We start from the raw sequence: 24,476 nt of genomic DNA on the forward strand, positions 1-24,476 counted from the left end.
ATTTATGCAATTATGCATCAAGGGTAGAGGTATTTGTGGAGATAAGAGGTAGCATTAGATAATGGATATAGCACAAGTGTAGGGTTTTAGGATCTTATTTTGCTTTTGCTTTTTGGAGTTGCTATTTCAAACTTGTGTGGTAAGGACAGTTGTTTCACCTCTCTAGGTTTTGCTGTCTACTTCCCATAATTAATACAAAGAATATTTGGAGATATGTGTGTTTTTATATAAAGCATGTCTTTAAAGTGTATTAAATATGTTTTATTGATTTTTTTTTTGAGAGAGAGAGAGAAGGGAGAGGGACAGAGAGATAGAAACATTGATGAGAGAGGAACATCATCAATTGGCATCCTCCTGCATGCCCCCACTGGGGATCAAGCCCAAAACCCAGGCATGTGCCCTGACCAGGAATCAAACCCAGGACCTCTCTGTTCCTGGGTTGATGCTCACTCACTGAACCACACCTCTGGGCTAGATTTTATTTTAAAAGATTTCTTCCCTGCGGGTTTGGCTCAGTGGATAGAGTGTTGGCCTGAGGATTGAAGGGTCCTGGGTTCAGTTCTGGTCAAGGGCATGGACTTCGGTTGCAAGCTCCATCTTCGGTCCCAATTGGGGCACGTGTGGTATGCAACCAATCAATGTATCTCCTCTTCCTTTCCACTCTTTCTAAAAATCAATGGGAAAATATCCTCGGATGAGGAGTAACAAAAATAAATAAATAAATAAATAAATAAATAAATTTCATACTTCAGAAGGGGCTAACAATATTAATCTCATAGAAGTTATTTATTTTCCTTTGGTTTCAAATTATGCTTTGCTTAATAACATGGTGCCTGCACTCTTATTTATGATATCACTTATGCCAAATTAATTTAAAATAGATACTGATGTTTTAAATAGTCTGGGCATTGGTTCTGACTATTGGCTGTATATTAGAATCAACTGTGAAGCTCTTTAAAATACTCATTCCCTGGGCCCCCACCAGATCAGTGATTTTAAAAGTTCTACTGGATGATTCTAATGTGTAGCCCAAGTTCAGAATCCCTAAACTAGAAAGACTACAAATCTGAACCCAGTTGAGCCTGTTTTAGAATGTAGCATTTGAGAATTTGAATTGATAGAATGTATTCACTAATTTATGGAATCATTGTGTTTGGTATATATGTTTGGTAACTACTGTGTACTAGGCACCAACTAGGTACAAGGAATGCATAAAATAGGATAACTACCCCCCAAAGTTTGCATTATATCAGAGTAGGTGGGAACCTAAATGGATAATTATCCTATATAATAAAGAGGTGATAGGCAAATTGACTGCCACACCCTCACACAAGATGGATGCCCACGCCATGTCATCACAAGGTGGCTGCCCCCATGTCATCACAAGATGGCTGCCACAAGATGACCGGCAAGGGAGGGCAGTTGTGGGAGATCAGGCCAGCAGGGGAGGTCAGTTGGGGGGAGGAACCAGACCGGCAGGGGAGGGCTGTTGGGGGCGATCGGGTCGGCAGGGGAGCAGTTAGGCGTCGATTGGGCTGGGAGGGGAGTGGTTAGGGGGTGATCAGGATGGCAGGCAGAAGTGGTTAGGGGCAATCAGACAAGCAGGCGAGCGGTTGGGAGCCAGCAGTCCTGGATTATGAGAGGGATGTCCGACTGCCGGTTTGGGATCGGGCCTAAACCAGCAGCCAGACATCCCCCGAGGGGTCCCAGTTTGTAGAGGGTGCAGACTGGGCTAAGGGACACCCCTCCCCCCCAGTGCATGAATTTCATGCACTGGGCCCCTAGTGCAGTGGTTCTCAATCTTCCTAATGCCGCAACCCTTTAATACAGTTCCTCATGTTGTGGTGACCCCCAATTTCATTGTTACAAATTGAACATAATTAAAGCATAGTGATTAATCACAAAAACAACATGTAATTATATATGTGTTTTCCGATGGTCTTAGGTGGCCCCTGTGAAAGGGTCATTCAACCCCCAAAGGGGTCGCGACCCACAGGTTGAGAACCGCTGCCCTAGTGATTTAATATTATACATCTTATGCTATGGCTTTTAACAGAGTTCTGTGCTAGCATAAAGAAATGGTAGGTACTTCTTCAAGAGGGTTGGGCAGTGTTTCATTGAAACTGATCTTAATAGATGAACATGCATGCATTAGGAAAAGACGAGGATAAATATAAGAGCCTTTCAAAAAGACTTTTTTTTTTTTTTTTTTTACAAAGTCATAGTAAAAATACAGTGTGTTTGGGAAAGGCAAGCAAGTAATGAAGAGGTTAGAAAAGACGATGAAGAGGATGAGGCCAAACAAGGAGGAGACCCAGGTGCCGTATTGCAGTTTGAACTCTGTTCTATGAGCATTTAGAAATGAGAGTACATGTCAGTTGAGAGAGGGAGAGGGAGAGGGAGGGGGAGGGGGAGGGGGAGGGGGAGGGGGAGGGGGGAGGGGGGGGGGGGGGGGGGGGGGGAGAGGGGAGGAGAGGGGAGGAGAGGAGAGGAGAGGAGAGAAGAGAGAGAAGAGAAGAGAAGAGAAGAGAAGAGAAGAGAAGAGAAGAGAAGAGAAGAGAAGAGAAGAGATTAGTAACAATCCTTTTATTCTTTTTGCGTGTCCTTGAAGATATCCATTCCAATATAAGATTTAGAAAGCCAAATGTTTCATAGTTCTTCAGATTATCAGGTTCAATTTAATTATAGGAAGCGTTTTAAGTTGAATGATGACTGGATCTAAAGTGCTTACTAAATTGTTATATGCAGCTAATAGCTATCAATTGCATGGTAACTTTTATAAGGACTTGACAGTAGTTAACTCCTTTAATACTAACAAAGACCTTATGAAATGCTTACCATTACTTTCTGTCTGTTTTATAGATAAGGAAACTAAGATGCACAAAGGTTAAATAACTAGTGTATATACAACTAGTAAGCAACACAACCAAGAGTTAAATCCATGTAGATTGGTGTCAGAGATTGTGCTGTGATTCATGTGGTATAGAGCTTTCATCTGCAATAATTACAACTAACAACGTGTTGAATGCTTGAAATGTGCCAAACTCTTGAAATGTGCCAAACTCTTTATAACTTATTTAGTCTTCACAACTAACTTATGGAACTAGTATTTTCCCCATTTTAGGTAAGGAAGTTAAGAAACAGAAATGAATGCTGTATTACTTTAGCTGTAGCATATAGGTTCTTGGTCCATTGGTCAGACTTCTTGCTAGGTTCATGTGTGTAGCACAGCTCAACAGCCCTGCTAAATCTTGTAGAGATGTAAAAGCCAAGCATTTAGTAATATAAAAAAAGGCATCAGTTCATCAATTTTCAAGTTTCTGGCATTGTACTGATTACTATATACATTATTGACTTTAGCTCAATAAACTACTAAGAAAATAAAACACTGGAAAACAACAGAACTCTCCTAAGTCACTATGGTGAATGTTAGATATGATGTTAGATTCCAGGTGGTTAAGACACTTTATAATTAAATGCATTATGAATGATTGCAATAGCTGTATCTATACCCACAACATATTTGTCTCCTGTGTATACAGTGCAAACTTTCCAGGAATTCTATTAAGCAATGATTCCAAGGCTCTGTTGTGAAGGATGTAATCCTCTGTATAACCTTACGTGGTCATTTAAATGCAAAACAGAATGCTGTTGCCATTATCTTTAATCTATTTTGATTGTAGATGAAAAAGAAATCACTGCCTTTGCCAGAAGTATCAACTCAGAATTATAAGATCTTGCCCTGCAGTTTACAAAGAGATGAACTCTACCAGATTAGAAGGTGGTTTTCAAATGTTCAGTTGTCCAAAAGAGTGTATGTACCTCAAGCCCAAACTATGAATCTAGAGCCTTGCACATTCCAATATACATGATGTAAATAACTGGAAATTAAAATAAGCTGATTTTTATTCCCATCATCACCATCTCTAAATACCATGTATGTACTATATTTCAGGGGCTGTACAGCTGCTTCACACCTATCATTGCTTCCCTTAGTGGCAACCCCACTAGACAGATACCATTATCCCTGTTTTAGAGAAGGAAAAAAAGTAGTTTCTAGTTAATATGAAAACAGAATTCAGGGAGGAGTTTTCTTTTGCTATTTATGACCATATTAATTCAAAGTCATTATCAAAATTCTTGCCTACACATGGTATTGCACTGGAATCATAGAGCAGGTTATGAGGGAAAAAAACAACCATGTTTTGCCCACAATCTCTATAACACACTTTTAGTTTGCATAGTGGCTTTATATATAACCAAGAGAATTAGGTATTTTCCATTTTCCCATTTCCAGAGAAGGAAATGAGGTTTTGAGGGTCAGTAGCTTATTTAAGTTCCCTAGTCAAGTAGGAGCAAGAGCCAGTTTTCAAATGCCATTCTGTTAGGCTTGAAATCCACTAGGTACTATGATACACTCTTTGAGTTGGCACTCAAAGTCTAATTGAATTTGAGTATTCACTCTGGGCTATCAGAGAGGTACTTTGCCTACTGTGATGACAGCGTTCAGCATGACCAAGAATCACAGAGTAAAGATGAGTGTCTCTGTGTTGCCACCTACATGCCAAGAGCACAGGCTGGGCAGGGATTCATCCTGGAAACACTGAGAGAAGTACTTGTAGTTTCCCAAGTACCGAGTGAATAAAGCTCCTTAATTATTGTATTTGTACCCAGTAGCATGACAAATTGAAAACTTCCCCGGGCCATATTCTGGCAGCCGCTAGGGACCCTGCCCATGCACAAATTTCATGCACTGGGCCTCTAGTGTTAGATAATGATAATTAGGTAAGACATTTTCTCTCAGAACTAAATGTTTTCTGGTAGATCACAGATACTACATTAGTCAGAATAACTTGTATGTTCATCACCTCTTTCTGCATGATTTTCACTTGCTATTTTCAATATGAGGGAATATGAGGGAAAAACATATATGTATATTTGCTTCATCTACACTTTGAAAGTAGGCAGATTCAATTTACTAAATAAAATAGGATAAAATAACAACCTCTATTTTGCAGTTAAGCAAACAGATACAGTGAAGGGTTTCCAAGCTCTACTTGAGTGGCATCAATGTCTTTTCAGTTTCTAAAACATGGCAAGTATTTCAGAAGTCCCAGCTGTCGTTCCCTATCCCTGCAAACCTCCTTCCTTTCTCCCTGCCCCCTGTCTAGTTAATTGTCTCTTCTCACCTCCAACCCACACAACACAAACACACATAACATTATTTGCATAGTTGACTCTTGGCTCTTTACCAAATATTACTGTCTCAGATTTAGCTTTTTACTGTCCTATACAAAGAAGATAACTAGGCTTCTTCTTATCCTATGTTATTCTTTATAACTTACTTTGTTCAATTCTTTATTGCACCTCCCAAAAGTTGCAAGACATGTTTGTTTGTGTGCCCATTGCTTGACTTTATTTCATTCACCATTGCATCCCCATTATCTAGCCATGATTGGCATATGGTAGTTTAATAAATATCTAATAATTAGCATGATTGAATCAATAAACATACATGAACTCATATCTAATAAGTATAGATTTTTCTCAGTCAAGCCAGTATTTATTTCATTTATCATTCTGTTGCAATTCTTGCTTAGTAACTAGCAAAAAAAAAAAAAAAAAAAAAAAAAAAAAAGCCATGATGAGTATTCATTAATGAAAGAAAAATTTCTTTGGAGAAATAATTTTAAAAAGCCACATACAACCTATTGTTTGACGGATTCAGATAGCCATACAATTGCAAAACATTCAATATTGCAATAATCCTTTTTTAGTCTAAAATATGAGTTATCTAAGTCTAAGAAGCACAAAATCAAAAATAGAATTTAAGAGGTGGGTAAGAGAGTCCAGGCTGGAAAAAATGCTGTCATTCAGGAGTCTTGAAAATCTCCTGCAAACATTCATATGATTTACAGTCAGTGACCCCCAACTAGAGAAATGAAGGGCAGCATGCATGTAACATGTATACCTCTATTTTAACAAATACTTAAACATTCAAACATATTTATTGAGTAGCTTCTATGTGCCAGAATTTTCTTCTGAATATTTGGGATATAACTGAAAAACAAATAAATAAACAAAGATTCCTTTCCTTGAAGAATTTACATTCTAATGGAGGGGAGAGGAAGAGACAGACAATAAAAAATAATCATAACAAATGAATAAATTAAATAAGTATATTGGACTATATTAAGAGATATGGGGAAACAGAGTTGTATAAAGGGGACCAGGAGCACTGAGATCATGAGATGTAATAGTTTACAGTAGGGTACTCTGGGAAGGCCTCATTAGAGAGAGAAGATTTTAGCAAAGATTTGAAAGGAAGGAGTTAGCCCAAGAATTACTTGGAAACAGGGCATTCCATAATGCAAAGGTCATTAGATTGAAGCATGGGGTCATGTTTAAGAAATAGCCAGGGAGTCCTGATGGCTGGAGTAGAATGGGCAAAGGGGGAGGAGTACTAGGAAATGAGGTCAGAAAGGGAATGGACTGGGGGCAGATTGGGTAGAGTAATAGTAAAGACTTGGGCTTTGAGTCAGAGTGAAATGGAAAGTTGTTGGAGAGTTATTTATTTATTTATGGTAAAGACTTATTCCTATTGATTTCAGAGAGAGAGAGAGAGAGAGAGAGAGAGAGAGAGAGAGAGAGAGAGAGAGAGACATAAACATTGATCAGCATGACCCAGACTGGGAATTGAACTGGCAACCTTTCAGCGCACAGGATGATGCCCAACCAACAGAGCCACACCGGCCATGGCTGGAGGGTTTTGATTTAAGCTAACTTCTTACAAAGAACACTCTTCCTGCTGTGTTGAACATAGCCTGTAGAGAAAAAGGGAAGAAGCTAAAAGACTTGTTGGAAGCTAGTGCTATAACTAGGTAAAAGCTGACTTGGTTTGATTAAACATGTTATCTGTGAAGGTGGTTAGAAGCAGGAGCATTCTGAATATATTTTGAAGATAGAACCAAGAAGATTTCTTGATAAATTGTCCTATGTTAGAGAAAGAGAGAAATCAATGAAAAGTCAAAGTTATAAAATGAATCAATTATAAGTATAAATAACTTTTTTTCATCCTACACAAGAATTACAATATTGCCGGGAGCCGGTCCATGCTTGCTGTTTCAAGGGAAGAAGACAGAACCAAGAGAGACAGAACCTAGGCACAGAACCTACACAGAACGTTCTCTAGAGACAGAAGAACTTCGCTGGAGAGAACATGGCAAAAGATCCTGGACTGAACCTGACTACAGAAATTGGCAAGAGAACCTGACTAGAACCTGGTTACTGAACCTGGCTGGAGAACCTGGACAGAACCTGGCTGGAGAACCTAGCGAGGGAACATGGCTACAGAACTTGGCTGGAGAACCTGGAGAACCTAGCAAGAGAACATGGACACAGAACCTGGCTGGCGATCCTAACCAGAACTTCGCTGGAGATCCAGAGCAGAACCTCTCTGGAGATCCAGACCAGAACTTGGCTGGAGATCCTGGCTGGAGATCCTGGCTAGGCTGCTGATCAACTGAACACTGTCTCCCTGTCATTCCTTCTTCGCCGACTCCATCCACACCTTTGGGGACTCCAGGACCTGCTGGGGTTGGATCCCAGCATCTGGCGCCCGAACAGGGTTCCCCTAGGTAAGCGCCCCGCACTCGGGACGGATCGGACTCCACTGTAGGAAGAGGGTGGATAGTCTTCGCCGACTCCGTCCACACCTTTGGGAACCCCTGGAACAGGATTCCCCTAGGTAAGCCCCCTCCATTGAGAACCCCCACACTCGGGATGGATAGGACTCCACCAGGGTGCTACAGACCCCCCTATAGAAGATAAGTAGGGTAAGAAGGTGGATAGTACAGAACTTAGATTGAGAAGATGTGCCATACTGAATCCAAAGAAAGAAGACTCTGTATTGATCCTTAGATTGAGAAGATGTGCCATACTGAGTCCAAAGAAAGAAGACTCTGTATTGATCCTTAGATTGAGAAGATGTGCCATACTGAGTCCAAAGAAAGAAGACTCTGTATTGATCCTTAGATTAAGAAGATGTGCCATACTGAGTCTAAAGAAAAAAGACTCTGTATTGATCTTTTAACATATATGCTTGCTAGCAGAGGAATTAAGGTTACTCCCAGTCAGACAGAACGTTTTATACAAGAAATATGTCCATGCTTTTCTGAGGAAGGAAAGGTAAATGTAATGGCATGGGAGGAGGTAGGCCCAAGGAGCCTTATCCTTAACCCCACTGCAGCCTTTCCACCCCGGGAAAGTGCAGGATTGGCAAGCTCTCCCTGGGGTGATAGATCAGGACTCAGGTAATAGCGGAAAGCGCCAATCCTACTCTTAAAATGGATACAAGAGAGCATTTCGGGTTTTTCTTTTTAATGCCCGCTTTTAAAAAATAAAAAAGGGGGAATTTGCCAGGAGCCGGTCCATGCTTGCTGTTTCAAGGGACCTGGCATATATGGCATACTGTTTTTAATATGTTTGCTCACCTTCTTGGCACTATGTGTTTTAACCAAGGTCTCTGAGAAAGGTTGTTTCCCCAGGTAGGGATTTTCCCCTGAAGTTAGGGAGGGAATAAAACCTCTTAACTAAGTGCCAGGCGGGGAATTAATCACTTTAACTACGAACAATCATGCTTAAGCTACATAATCTTTACTCCCTGGAATGGAGATAAGAAATGCCCTAACCTTTGTAATAGAGATTGATAGGATTGAATCAACTGGTATAAATACAGATGTAACAAGGCAGAGAGAGACAGAACCTAGGCACAGAACCTACACAGAACGTTCTCTAGAGACAGAAGAACTTCGCTGGAGAGAACATGGCAAAAGATCCTGGACTAAACCTGACTACAGAAATTGGCAAGAGAACCTGACTAGAACCTGGTTACTGAACCTGGCTGGAGAACCTGGACAGAACCTGGCTGGAGAACCTAGCGAGGGATCATGGCTACAGAACTTGGCTGGAGAACCTAGCAAGAGAACATGGACACAGAACCTGGCTGGCGATCCTAACCAGAACTTCGCTGGAGATCCAGAGCAGAACCTCTCTGGAGATCCAGACCAGAACTTGGCTGGAGATCCTGGCTGGAGATCCTGGCTAGGCTGCTGATCAACTGAACACTGTCTCCCTGTCATTCCTTCTTCGCCGACTCCATCCACACCTTTGGGGACTCCTGGACCTGCTGGGGTTGGACCCCGGCATCTGGCGCCCGAACAGGGTTCCCCTAGGTAAGCGCCCCGCACTCGGGACGGATCGGACTCCACTGTAGGAAGAGGGTGGATAGTCTTCGCCGACTCCGTCCACACCTTTGGGAACCCCTGGAACAGGATTCCCCTAGGTAAGCCCCCTCCATTGAGAACCCCCACACTCGGGATGGATAGGACTCCACCAGAGTGCTACAGACCCCCCCTATAGAAGATAAGTAGGGTAAGAAGGTGGATAGTACAGAACTTAGATTGAGAAGATGTGCCATACTGAGTCCAAAGAAAGAAGACTCTGTATGGATCTTTAGATTAAGAAGATGTGCCATACTGAGTCTAAAGAAATAAGACTCTGTATTGATTTTTTAACACATATGCTTGCTAGCAGAGGAATTAAGGTTACTCCCAGTCAGACAGACGTTTTATACAAGAAGTATGTCCATGCTTTTCTGAGGAAGGAAAGGTAAATGTAATGGCATGGGAGGAGGTAGGCCCAAGGAGCCTTATCCTTAACCCCACTGCAGCCTTTCCACCCCGGGAAAGTGCAGGATTGGCAAGCTCTCCCTGGGGTGATAGATCAGGACTCAGGTAATAGCAGAAAGCGCCAATCCTACTTTTAAAATGGATACAAGAGAGCATTTCGGGGTTTTCTTTTTAATGCCCGCTTTTAAAAAATAAAAAAGGGGGAATTTGCCGGGAGCCGGTCCATGCTTGCTGTTTCAAGGGACCTGGCATATATGGCATACTGTTCTTAATATGTTTGCTCACCTTCTTGGCACTATGTGTTTTAACCAAGGTCTCTGAGAAAGGTTGTTTCCCCAGGTAGGGATTTTCCCCTGAAGTTAGGGAGGGAATAAAACCTCTTAACTAAGTGCCAGGTGGGTAATTAATCACTTTAACTACGAACAATCATGCTTAAGCTACATAATCTTTACTCCCTGGAATGGAGATAAGAAACGCCCTAACCTTTGAAATAGAGATTGATAGGATTGGAATCAACTGGTATAAATACAGATGTAAGAAGACAGAACTAGAGACAGAAGAACTTCGCTGGAGAGAACATGGCAAAAGATCCTGGACTGAACCTGACTACAGAAATGGGCAAGAGAACCTGACTAGAACCTGGTGACTGAATCTGGCTGGAGAACCTGGACTGAACCTGGCTGGAGAACCTAGCAAGAGAACATGCACACAGAACCTGGCTGGAGATCTGAAGCAGAACCTCTCTGGAGATCCAGACCAGAACTTGGCTGGAGATCCTGGCTGGAGATCCTGGCTAGGCTGCTGATCAACTGAACGCTGCCTCCATGTCATTCCTTCTTTGCCGACTCCGTCCACACCTTTGGGGACCCCTGGACCCGCTGGGGTTGGACCCCAGCACAATATTTTTATTATTATTAGCTCGTCTTAAGGCAAAAGTCATACCCTTGAGCAAGTTACAATTGGAACTTACTTTCAGGACTTAGTTGTTTCCATACTCCTTTTAATTTGCCCTAATTCACCACTTTTCAAGTATGATGTAAAGCTCTATTATAAATGTCACTGAGCAATTTAGCATTATATAATTTTGTTTTCCTTTTCACCTGAAAATATCACTGTTATACAACATGGAATATTCTTCACATTTTAGCTTTTAGAGCATAGGAAGTAGACATGTCTTGGTGAACAATGTCTTTTTACCTTCATGGAGTGCTTTATCATTCCTGACCTGCTTTGACATGTGTTATCTGAGCCCATCCCCTCCATACCCCTGGGACACCACAGGGAAGGGAATGTGTGTAGGAATTTGGAGACATTAAATGACTGAGTGGCCACCTTGAGAACTCCTTTTGAGGTAAGCTCAGCCCTCTCACTTGTATACTTTGAGCCAATTCTAACTGATGAAGGATGAGGAACTCAGTGTGTCCTATGATAACTCAGAGCTAAGTGGCCAACACAAGGCTCAGATCTGTGACCTTGTCCTCATTGCCAGTGCCCCATCCAATTGGGCTAACAGAGCATTTTACACATCAGGCTTAATTGCATTTCCACAATCATCTTGTCATTAGTTCCCCTTTTATTTTCCTCAGAACTCTCACTATTTTTTTAATTTTTTTTTTTTTTTGTATTTGTCTCACGCACACCATATTTCCCATCTTTCTTATTCAGGAAGATCAACCAACAGCTTTGCTGGCCTCCCAACAAAGTACTAAAGCTTGATTTGTGGATTGCAGTCAAAGGATCTCCAAAATGAATGCCACCATCAGAGAACACATGAAAACGGGGAGAAGAAAGACACCCTTGAAAGATCAACAAGGTGTGATAGATACATATCTTGTTCTTGCCAAGTCCCGAAGCTGTCATGGAACATCTTGCCGTGTTTTCAAGGGTTTGGTGGGAAATCTACATTAGTAAGGAACTCATTGGGACCAAGCCCTCAACGCCAGTGTCCTCATCTTGTAATCTTCCATCCACCTGCTGCAACACCTGGCTCCCCAAATTCAGGAGGGAGATATAACGTGTATCATAACAATCATATCGTGCAATGCCTTTCTGTCCTTTCAATTAAGCCATGCAACTTATTTATACCGGCATCTTTTTCAGAGGTAGAAATGAAGTGTTTTTGGATTTAAAGATTAACTCAGAATTTATTATTATTATTATTTTTACAGTCTGGGTGAGTTATAGGGGTGGTGGGAGAAGGGAAGCAAAGTCATGTGAGGGAGCAAAAGATATTTAACTGCTTCGGAGGAAGAAATTTTAATGGACCTAGAAAGAATGGTTTGTAAGAAGTGCAGACATGCAAAATGGCACTATTACTAAGTAATGCCATGAAAGAGACCATCCTTTCTCACCGCTCACACCACTGAATGAGGGTTTCCTGGGCTTCCTGATTCTCCTTTGCCCTCCGGCAGTGACGCCCCTTCTCCCCAACACCGTCAGGGGTCGAGTGCCCCCGTCAGAGAGAAGCCTATTCTGTACCTGCTCCCCCAGCTTCCCTCTGAGTGACACGCCACCCACGCCTCCCCACACAGCTCTTCTTCCGCGGCTCCTGGAGGGGAGCAGAGGAGCTGCAGAGGGAGCCCGAGGCTACCTTCGCCCGCACCCCGAGACGAGGAGGCTTCCAGACACTTGTCCCCCGAGGAGCCTGTGCCCCGGCCGCCCCGCCGCGCGCTGCGGGACCGGGAGCGGGAGCGGGAGCCGGCTGTGCGCTGCGCTCCCGGCTGCGCCCGCCCGAGTGCGGCACGTGCTCCCGGCGCTGGCGCGGGAGAGGAGCGAGCGCCACCGCCGCGGGCCCCGCGCCCTCCGCCGCCTCCGTCGCCGCCGCTAGCGCTCCTGCCGCCGCCGAGGCCGCTCGCCGAGCGCAGGAAGCCCGCGGGGAGCCGCTGGCCCGGGGCGCCCGGCTCAGGGCGCGCAGCTGGTAAGCACCGCGCGGTTTTCCTTTCTTCCAGCGCCGGAGTCGCCGGCGAGGTCGGAGCCCGCTGAGCCCCTCCCCCAGCGCGGGGCTGGCGAGCATTCCGGCCAGGGGCGGGAGCGCGGGCCAGGGACCCAGCCGGGCAGGTGGTGGGCAGGTGGAGAACCGGTGGAGCCAGGGACTCTGGGAGGTCCTGCAAGTTTGGAAAAGTCACCCCGCAAGGACGTGTGCGGTGGGGATCAGACCTGCCTTTCGAGACGGGAGCCCCAGCTACCGCCGTGTCGCTCCAGTGAGAGGGTGGATGAAGCTCATTTTGCTCTTCTTTGCACGAGTGGGGGATTCAAGTGGGCTCGTTTCCATAGAAAACGAACTGAAAAATATCAGAGGAGAAAAAGAAAATAGAGATCGGGACCAAAGGAGGCGTCTGGACACCGCTCTCTCTCTCACTCTCATACCGATGCATGTGCACAAAGGGGTGCATTTATCAAGGGAGGGGGGCTGCGCTGTCTTTGAGGCTATTGGGTGTCCGGGGGGGGGCTGTTATAGAAGCATTTGCTGTCGCTTCCCCCGGAAAAGGGGCCGCAAGCAGGGGACGTTGTTGGGTATGAATGCCAGTGTTCCCTTTATAAAATGACACTTCCATGACTACATTGCCGAGAGGAAGAGGTTTTCTAGAGCAGGGGGCCATTTTAAGGGGGTTTACATGCAACTCTGGCCCTTTGAGCTCAAGTTCACATACTCCAAGTGGGGCTAGGGAGACATCCTTACTCTAGATTCCTTTATGGAACTTTGGCAAAGGATGGGGTCCGAGAGAGGGATGTGGGGAGAGAGAGAGAGGGAAGAGAAGGGAGTGAATATGCCTGAAGGCGCTGTGTTGGGAGGAAGAGGAGCAGGAGCCTGGAGTCAGGTTTGGTATCATTGTGTTCATTCAGTTGCCCCCCGGGTGGTCCCTGGGCTGGTCTCAAGGGAAATGTGTGACCTTGAACACGTTCCTTAACCTTTGTGTATTCAGTTACTCCAGCTGCAAAGTGTAGATGCTGTTCTGTGTTTTGGGACACTAAGGTCCCAGGCAGTGACCGTGACTGTATGGCGTTGAGGATCTGTGTACAAGAAAGGAAGAGCACCCAGAAAATCCAGATCATGGAAGTTTCAGGGCATTTCCCCTCCAAGTGTGAAAGGCATTTGCAAGCTCCTGGTTGTGCGGTTGGTGTCATGCGTGCTGGGAGGTCTGTAGAAATGGGTGAGCAGGACAATTGGACACCTAGCCGTAGCCAAGGGAACCTGGAGTTCTGAGTGCTGTTTGGAGGGGTTCCGGTCCACAGAGCTAAAATCACATGTTTTTTTTTTTTTTTTTTTTCAAGGTAGCAATTCAAGAAGGTTTGGTAGCAAGCTGTGAAGTTCTTTAAATGTGAGGGCTTGGGAAAGAATTTGGAATCCATTCTAACACAAGGAAAATCAATGGCACCCTACTTTAAAGGCTGGGCACTAAGGGTGGAGGAAGAAGGGTTTAGAAATAGATCCCAGGAGACTGTAATCTGGGCAGAGGGTTTAGGAGGGAGAAGGGAATGGATTTCCTTTCTGAGAGGAAGGTGGCTAGACTCCTCTGCGGGGACTGGCATCTGCCTGGTGTCCCTGACGCCTCTGGCACTTGTCTGAAAAGGGCACAGGCACCCCTTCCATAGGCTCAGGCTTAGAACCTAGGGATCTGCATCCCAGGTGCTGAGATATGAAGGTGCACATGGGAAACCTCAAGTCCCCCATGTGAGCATCTGGCAGTGGAGCTGGCTTACCTTATCCAGACTCAACCCCAAGTCTGTGTTCCTAAAGGAACTCACTGTGCCACTTGGTGGCACCAAAAAGTTGTGCTGAGAACTCTGTTCTCTATAAATACAAACTACCACCCCCCCTCCTCTGCGCTCTCCCCTTCCCCCTTCCCCCTTCCTCAGTAGCAGGGACATTGCTGCTCACAACGCCCTCAGCTCTGCTGTTCCGCTCTCACTGAGCTCAGGAGATGAGCTTAAGATCTACTTGGGGGGAACATGAAACTGGAGAAGCCGGCTCTGCCCCTGTGATCCGCAAGGCCCAACTTTGTGGGGGCTAGCTAGACCGCACCTCACTGCCTGCGGCGTGGCCAACTGGGGGGTAAGCTTGCTAGTGTCCCCGTGCCCAAGAGTCCCCGGGGCGGGAAGGATGTAGCAGCTGTCAGTTTGCTGGGTAACTCACAGTTTGGTTTGGGGGAGGGAGGAGGGGGAAGGGAGGAGGAGGGGTGGTCAGAACTGGAGATTGAAGTCTGCTCCATTTGCAGCTGCCTTAGTTAAACCTGTTGGGAGAAAAGGTGAAAGCCATAGGGTAAAGGAGGGAAGCACTGCACAGGTTGGGAAAGGGATCCTGCATGCCTTCAGATCCGAGTTCCCGCTCCCTAAGCCAGGCGCGCATGTTTAAAATGCAGGCTGAGCTTCCCCAAACCACCCAAGGGATCCCTCGGAATGGAGAGAAGCCCAGGTAGAGAGGGGAAGGAAGGAGAGTCGCTTCCTGAGAGCTCGGTTAGCTGCTGCGACCCTGGCGCCTGCTGCTGAAGAGTGGGGACAGCGGGTGGTGCTGAAAGCACGGCTTTTTCCAACAGGCTAGGGAGCCTCTTTCTAGACCTCAGTCTGCGTCCTCCCGCTTTTCCCTCCCCCATGGATGTACCTTTCCCTTCGGACACAGAGACGCTAGTTACCCCAGTGTGGCAGCTCGAGCGGCATGGCGAGGAGGGCACCCAACCTACAGCCACTTGGGGAATGAACCCAACCTGGGGCAGGCCCGCAGCTACCCCTTGCCCAGAGCCGACCACTGTGCTTGGGACCTCACAAAGGGTCATGCAGTCAGCCTAGAGGGCCCTTAGAACTGGTGCTGGAATTCCTACAGCCCCCATTTCCCTCCGGAGCAAGTGCTGTGGTGATGGGAAATTGAGGAGAAGTTAACAGGCCTTTGTGCTTCTTTAGGAACAATGTTGGTTATGCCTCAGCTGAACTATAAACTTGAGTAGCCAGGCAGATAGATTTTCCAACACTTTACTTCCCACTAAGCAATTGGCACAGGCCAGTGGGAAGGCAGAGTCTCCCTTCCACCCTCTTTTTCATTCCCTACATGTTGCTCTATTGTTCAGAGTCCCTAGAGACTGAGCTAGAGCTAATCTGTATCCTTGATGCTGGCCACTGGCCATGTGAGGCAGCCAAGCAAGCGTTGCCTTGTACTGTGTGCATCCCCTCCACCCAGTGAGAAGAAGCTGCAGTTTTCTGTGGAATCCTCTTAGTTATACAACATTCTAGACATTCTTGTAAGTATCAGGAGTGTTTGGGCATGCTGCTTCTTGTTAAGTGTGCTGTGTATTCCTTATTTCCCTCATGACGCACGGGAAATTTTCTTCTTTAATTTCTCCTTTATATCTTTGTAGTTACACATTTAGGAATCAGCTGTGACCATTTCTGTCCTTTATGGATGTGATTTCTATTTAAAAGGCTCTTTGGTTGGGGATCTGAAAACTCTGCTCCCTGAACTCATCAGGTTAATGCACATGCCTCAAAGTCTCCAGCCTTCGCCAGCCTAAACCTTTTCAGCACTCCGGACAGATCCTCCAAGGTTTCTTAGGAGAATGTTGATAGAACACTTTCTACATAATCGCTTCTTTCAAGAGAAAAAAAGCTTTCCCTAGTCATTTACACTCTGCTTGACAACATATTTAATCTACATATTTTATTGCATCTCCTATATCTCTGCTATCATGTGGCAATATTTTGGCTGTGGGTTATGTTCAAAGACAAATCAAACTCTTCAATGTTGATTTATTAAACCGGAATATTGAGATTATTTGAAGACTGGGAGTAGTGGTATTTGAGTAATCCAAGTACTTCCCCAGTTCTTTATTTCCAAAGGTAGGCACAGGCCTCTACCATCACTTCACAGTACACATTGTTGGCATAATGACAAACATCAAGCTGAAAACGGAAAAATTCATTCATAGGTACTACGTCCAGCACAAAATATACAGACTTTGAAAATATCAAGTAACTATATACAATTTTTAGTTTTTACTCTGATTATTGACATTGTTATGCTTCAGTTCAATAGTTTGTCTCAGATACACTTTCATGGCTAAAAGATGTTAATTCTAATTTTTAATCTTTTCTTCAAAACACATTGAAGATTTTATGGGGGTGTTATCATATTGTCTGTTACAGAATTGTCAGAACATTTTAGATAGAAAAACTAAATTAAATGCCAATAAGGGTAGATGAAATTGCAGGTAGAAAATATAAGATAAAGTTAATCATAAAACATATTGTACTTGTTTGTACACAATTTTCTCTCAGGATTTTCATCCTTATTGGGTGAAGAGACACATCTAACTATTCCTCCTTATATTTCTCATGTTACTTTAGTAGATAGAATATAAACTAACTTCTATTTTATGAATTGATATATGATGATATGCTTAAGCTAGTCAGTTTGTTTGGATATACTGAAGGTGTATTACTACAAAGCAGGAACACTCTACAATTTAGAAACATGTGTTATTTTTAATATTTAGAGAAAAATTAACCCTCATCCTGAGGCAACATTTATTCATAATGTTTCATAATGAGTGGAGCTTAGAAGAACATAAGACAGCAGCATCTAAAAGAATATTTTTTAGTTGATGATGTGCTTGTACAACCAAAGAGAAAAGCTTGAATTCTGATTTTAAAATTTCAACTATATGTAAATGAGACAATATCTTCTTTTTTTAAAAAAAATAATTCCTAATTTTTTTAATTGTTGACACTATTATAGGTGTCCCTGATCCCCTCTCCCTTTGCCCACCTCCATATTACTTTATCTCAATTGGTTGAAACATAGTTCTAAAATATGTTATGCCACTGTTGTGCTTTCATTTCTTTTAAATTTACAGAAAACAATCTAGAGTTTTAACAGTTCTAATCTTGTTTGAGTAATATGCACCTTCTGTCAGAATGGGAACTAAGCAAAAGTCTCGGTGCAGGCTCATCCCTGCTCTAATAACTACAATTAATGAGCACATCAGGCACCGTGCCAAGCACTAGATATGTTATTTAATCCTCATAACAATTAGCAAGGCAATGTGTGTTCTTTTATGTTGTTCAACAGAGTTTTTTTCTTCTTTTCATTATCACATAAGAGAATGGAAAGGATAAAAATATATACAACTTATTTTTTGGAACTCAAACTTGCCCTTTTCCCATTGCATTAGATAACCTTAATCTATGGTACGGTTCAACATCATGAAATAGCTTCATGTGGTTTCCAGTGAGTTGTGGTATGTTTGCAGTGCAAACCCTTGCACCCAGTTTGGTGGCCTACCAGCTTTGTGACCTTGGGCAGGTTAACTTAGCATTGCTCTGCCTCCGTTTCCTCATTTTTAAAATGGGGAACAGGTTGTAACACTATTAGCCTTATTGAGTGACTATGATGAATTAATTGCACAAATTTAAGTAAAGTGCCCAACCCACAGTGAAGAGTATAGAAATAGTAATTACGGCTTGTCAACAGCTCTGTGGGTTGGTACATAATTGCTTTCTCAAATATCTTCTCTTATTTTAGTCAAACTATTCACAAAATTTAATGGAAAGACATAGTTGCAAAAAAAAATGTGCTTTATGTAGAAGTGATTCTGTTGGTCTTGTAAAGACAACAGACCTAAGAATAATTCCCTAATGATTAGCTTTCACAATAACTCTGGTAATAGGCCACTAACTTTAAACCTTTGAGCATAAATGTTCTGAGAAAAATTAAAGGCTCATAATCATAATGGCACTAGTGAGCATTTCAATAATAATCCAGCCTATTTACATTTACAATACGTTTACAGAGGAATAATTGAAAAGTATTTTTTAAAAATTAACTTGTCCTGATATACAGTAATGTATTAGAACTTTTTAAAGATCCAAAAGAAAATAATATACTGTTATGTTACTTTTTAAAAAATAAAAATGAGATTTTGAAAAACCAACTTATAAATTACTATATAAAGCTATCTTTATCTTGTTAAAATTATAATGAACTTTGCACTTTTTATCAAAAATAGCCTTTGAAATGATGAAATATATCATGGGACACTCTTCTCACATTCATTCATTGTAATTTGTGGATAATCAGAACTATGCTTATTTAATGTAAGGCAATATCATCCTTAATGCTCACAGTTTAATCTGAATTTCTCAAATTAAAATTGCAAGCAAAGATAATGCAACCAGAAGCAAGATACAAAGTCAAGGGAATCTGACAAGCCTTTTTCAAACTATTTTTCTTAGAATTGTTAGGAAAAGGCTTTGCGGAGCTGACATGTCCAAATGATTGTCTCTTAGTTGTGTTTTTTTTGATGATTATGTAGACCTTACCTGAATGAGTTTCATGCAAATCAGCGGTTTTCAGCTGGGAATGACTTTGACCTGCAGAGGGACATTTGACAGCCTGGGGACATTTTTATTCATCACAACTAGAGGAGGTGTGTGCTCTTGGCATCTGGAGACCAGGCATGCTGTGAAACATCCTATAGTGTATAGAACAGCAACCCCTTCCCCCCGCCCCCAACAAAGTATTGTCTAAAGCAGTGGTTCTCAAACTTCCTTTAATACAGTTCCTCCTGTTGTGGTGACCCCCAACCATAAAATTATTTTCGTTGCTATTTCATAACTGTAATTTTGCTACTGTTATGAATCGTAATGTAAATATCTGATATGCAGGATGTATTTTCATTGTTACAAATTGAACATAATCAAAGCATAGTGATTAATCACAAAAACAATATGTAATTATATATGTGTTTTCCGATGGTCTTAAGCGGCCCTTGTGAAAGGGTCATTCGACCCCCAAAGGGGTCGCGACCCACAGGGTGAGAACCACTGGTCTAAAGTGTCAACAGAGCTCAGGCTGAGTAATCCTGACCTAATGATTCTAGGAAACAGTTACCTCGATTTATTTGGTTTATTCGTATGGCTTCTGGAAAGAGCTGACTGGCATGACTTAAGAATTTGATGGAAAGCAGAGTCTCCAGCATATTTTGTAATCAATGTATAAGGTTTAACTAAATAACCCATTTGATCCTATGGGAGGCATTATTATTTGATTATGTTGAGTGTGGGCTTTGGAGCCAAGAGTTGGGTTTCCATCCTGAGTCTGCCATTTAGTATAGATCTGAGACTTCTGGCTAGATTCTTTACCTCTAAACCTCAATTTCTAGAGATATTTAATGTGGATAGTAATCATACCAACCTCACAGCGTCTTTTTGAGATTTATATTACAATAATGCTTATACAAGCACATTATTTAGCACAAAGGAAGCATTCACTAAGTATTTTGAAGTTAGTAAGTAACTAGAGGTTGAGTTAGAAATGCAAAACCACATTGTCAGGCACCTGATGATAGGTAATATAATATGCACAATAATGCTTTAAAGTCTTTAGAGCCATGCCATAAATAACAAGAAAGCAGCTGAAGGCTGCAAAATGGGAAAAAGGCTATAATCCCTGCTCGATAATTAAATTGAGACTAGTTAACAGTGGATTACATCATTTTTATTGCTTTGCTGTAGAAAGCTGTTTCAGGTCTTCACGGACTACTAAACCAGTATTTTTAAATGATTTAGTGAGCTTTATTCTACTGCCAGCACCTTTTAATTAATGCATGAAATTACAGATTTAACTCTCATATAGTATTATTTAAGGCCCCTTTTTGGTTCCAAGGGTTTTTAAATAAAGTATGGCTTTGCTTTTTTTTTCCCCCCTGGGTGAAGCAGAGAGGGTGCTGGACTTTCTTGTTTACAAGGTCACAGATGTGTGCTTGAGATAGCTACAACAATGGAGGTTTCCTCAGGCTATAACACTCTTGATATCATTATACCTTGGAGGGTCTCTTATCTCTGGTATGCACTTGTTTTCAGGAAAATATATCAAAGGCATCTGTGATATATGCAATATTGACACCTCCAACTGCCTATGATGAGGGTATTGCTCAGGCAAAAGGAATCATTTTTAGTGTTGATGTCCTGAGCTGTGTGATTTGCTTGTGTGGGGATTAAGTTATATAAGAGACATCTGTGCCAGAAAGATGGTCAGCATCTGAGAAGATTGTTGAAAATAAAAGACAACGTGATTTGTGAATCTTGTTACAATGCAAGTTGTCACTTATGGAAAACTCTATCCATCAATATTTCTTTTTTAGATTCATTTAGGATTCAATATGACACTGTATTATTACCTAAGACAAAATACTTTTATGTTTATTAAATATGTCTATTGTTTTCTATAATGGGGTAGTGGTTAATTTTGTTATGTCATGAACCCAAAAATATAATGCTGAATAAAGCAGTCCAGGGGTTCTGAAAATAGGACCCTAAACCAATATATCATATATATTGCACTATTATGTACTCTCATCACTTTCCACTTTAGGCTGGATTAAGGTTCTTAATGTATAGATCTATAACGTTTTGAAGGCTTTTTGTCATTGTATTAAGTTAATTCTTGCCCACTATCTGTAGCAAGAACCTGATTTTTTTTTTTGCTACCAATCTATTACCCCTACCACCTCAGAGTTATAACCTAAAGCAAATAATTTATTCTCTTGGAGACTATTTCCTGATATATAAAATGGGGATAATCAGACTTTCTTAGCAATAATTTTGTTTTAGGTTGAAGTAGGATTAATAATGGAAAATGACGCTGTACACTGAAAATAATGTAGCATCATTATTTCTCTATTTTTTAAAACATACTTTATTGTTTTCAGAGAGGAAGGGAGAGGGAGACAGAAACATCAAAGATGGGAGAGAATCATAGATCAGCTGCCTCCTGCATGCATCCCACTAGGGATTGAGCCCACAACCCAGGATGTGCCCTTGACCAGAATCAAACCTGGTACTCTTCAGTCCACAGGCCAACACTCTATCCACTCAGCAAAACCAGCGAGGGAGCTCCTCTATTTTTATACCAGACCCTTATTAAATAAACAAATGAAGCTCATGGTGAGATAGCTAAGGAGAAATTTCCTCACTGATGAACTTGTAGAGGAGCAAGAAAGAGCAGGTCCTAATTGAAATAATATTGTGTGATTCCCAGAATTGATGGGGTAAAGGTAAAAGGACTGAGAGTGAAGTTAATGCCATTTTTGAAAATCTAGATTGATAGATTATAAAATGAGAAAACATTTATGCCAGCAATATCACGCATTACCCCCACTGAAATACTCTCAAATGTAAGTAAAGTGAAACACTATTTATATTATAAAGTAGGAAAATTCATAAACAATCTAAATGTCTAACATGGGGATAGTTAATTAAATTTAGGTTCACTCATATAATTGAATACTATGCAACTGTCAAAAAGAAATAAATTTTCTAAGTGTAAATCTTAGCTCTGCTACTCACTTGCTTTGGAATCTTAGCCAAGCTATTCTGTTTCTCAGAGCCCCAGATCCTGATCCTCCATCTGTAACATATGCATAAAATTATTTATCCTATAGTTTTTAATGACAATTAAATGACATTTCATAACTATGACTAAGCATAGTACCTAGAACATGGTAAGCTCTCAGTGCATTTTTTAAAATATATTTTATTGATTTCTTACAGAGAGGAATAGAGAGTTAGAAACATCGATGAGAGAGAAACATCAATCAGCTGCCTCCTGCACACTCCCTACTGGGTATGTGCCTGCAACCAAGGTACATGCCCTTGACCGGAATCGAACCTGGGACCCTTGAGTCCGCAGGCCGATGCTCTGTCCATTGAGCCAAACCGGTTAGGGCTCTCAGTGCATTTTTTAAAAATTCTCACACAAGGGTATATTCTTCTTGATGTGAGAGGGAGAGGGGGAGAGAGAGAGAGAGAGAGAGAGAGAGAGAGAGAGAGAGAGAGAGAGAGAGAGAGAGAGAAAGAAAGAGAAATGAGAGAGAAACATTGATCAGTTGTCTTCTATAATCTTCTATATATGCCCCCACTGGGGTTCGAACCTGCAACCTAGGTATGTGCCCTGACCAGGACAATGCTCTAAGCAACTGAGCCACCCAGCCAGGGCTCTGTATATTTTAATTATTCTTATCATTGTCCTCCTCATCAAAATGAATTAATATGAAAAAAAATCTTTACAATACATTATATAGAAAGAATTAAAATATATTATGATATAGATTTCATGCTAATATTTCATTCAAATAAAATATCTGTGTGTACAATATTACATGCTTAGAAAATTATAGAAGAGAAAATACGAAGTTATAGAAAGTGATTAAGCCTGCGTTTTGAGTGACTTGCTGTTTCTGGTCCCAGGCCTGCTAAAACGCATTTAACGTCTATGATTTTCAGTTAAACTGAATCATCTACAGGCTCTCTCTAGTTTTATGTTGCTGTTCTCCTTAGTAGGTTGAAAACCCATGGAGAGCACTAAAGGTTTCTCCCTGCTACTTCATCAGTTCTTGCTTTTCTTGTTGAGGCCTTTTGTTGCCTGGCCCCATTGGACAACTGGAGTTTCATTGTTTATTTTTTTCGTTTCCCATGGTGGGGCAGGAGGTACTATCTTCAAACCTCAGTTAGGTAGTTGACCAGAAAGCCAAGTGGAAGCAGCTTGTTGTGTTTTTTTGTTTGTTTGTTTTTTGTTTTTTGCCTGCAGAATTTATTGAACATCTGTTTTGTTCAAGGATTATACTAGGTGCTGTACATGGCACAGATTTAACCTTTAATGTCTTTGAAGTCTGTTGGAAGACAAAACATGTGTATAAATAACTACAGTTTTAGCTTAGTAATAAGCATGATAAGAAAGTATGGATAAAACTGCCATGTGAGTTCAGAGAACAGAGCAAACACTGCAAGGCAAGGGATTTGGGGAGATGTTGTAAATGGACTATTTAAAAATACTAGTATTACCTCATTCAATCCTCATGAAAACTCTTCAAGTTAGGTACTATTCTCATTCCAGTTAGGCGCAGAGAGGCTAAGTGACCAAGGCCACACAGCCAACAAACGGAAGTACCGGGATTCAAACCTGGGTCTACTTTTCTCCAAGCCCAAGTTCTTAAAAAGCTCTACCATAAAGGCCTTTGAATTAAGAATGTATCAGGGATCAGAAGCAGCATGAAGAAAACCATTGGGGAAAAGGATTTTCTGCAGGAAACATATTTAATCTGACTAGCACATTCCCAAGGAAGAGCAAACTTAGTGGAGATAAGGCTTCAAGAATGACTGGGGCAAAAATTTAGAAGGCGGATTCCTCAATCTCACACTTCAAATAATCACAAATAATACCTATGTTTTGTTAGTAAATTTAGAAACTTAGGAAACACAGATAAGGACAAAAAGGAAACAAAAAATCGTGCCTATTTCCACCACCCAGAGAACATCCCATTAATGTCACCGTGTACGTTTCTGAACTTCGTGCATGCATATACACACACTCACAATCTCTCCTGTGGAAATAAAACCATATCTGCTCTTTATTTTTGCTTAATATAACATGAAAAATTCACATTTCACTCCCCTCAGGCCACCACACAAACTTCAAAAGAGAAAGTCTCTGGGTCAAAATATTTTTTCACGTCCTTTGTAGGTTTCTTCCTATCTCTCCAAATTTAAATATTGCAGTACCATGGGGCTCAGTCCTAGAACTAGTTTCCTTTCTATATCCACTTTGTCATCCAGTTTTGATATATCAAAAAGAACATCCGTATACGGATGACTCTTATATCCAGCTGCTTTTGACATATCTCTTCTTGAATTTCTAATAAGTATCTAAAAATTGATATATCAAAACTGAATTTGTTATCTCACCCAAATCCACTCCTCCAGTTTTCCCACCTTAGTCAATGTGACACCATCTTTTATTTGCTC

At 41.8% G+C, this 24,476-nt stretch overlaps 1 protein-coding gene across 2 annotated transcripts in view; it reads left to right on the forward strand.

The window, feature by feature from the left end:
* Window positions 1-12,029: 12,029 nt before the first annotated feature.
* Window positions 12,030-24,476, forward strand: part of GRM5 (glutamate metabotropic receptor 5) — a 452,554-nt gene continuing 440,107 nt past the window's right edge. The window contains exon 1 of one of the 2 annotated variants that reach the window (XM_036324725.1): window positions 12,030-12,606. The gene's annotated coding sequence lies outside the window, so the exon portion shown is untranslated. The remainder of the gene's footprint in view (window positions 12,607-24,476) is intronic. The other variant, XM_036324724.1, reaches the window with a different exon arrangement.

This window comes from Myotis myotis, unplaced genomic scaffold, assembly GCF_014108235.1.
Source record: "Myotis myotis isolate mMyoMyo1 unplaced genomic scaffold, mMyoMyo1.p scaffold_m19_p_10, whole genome shotgun sequence".
NCBI classification, from domain to species: Eukaryota; Metazoa; Chordata; class Mammalia; order Chiroptera; family Vespertilionidae; genus Myotis; species Myotis myotis.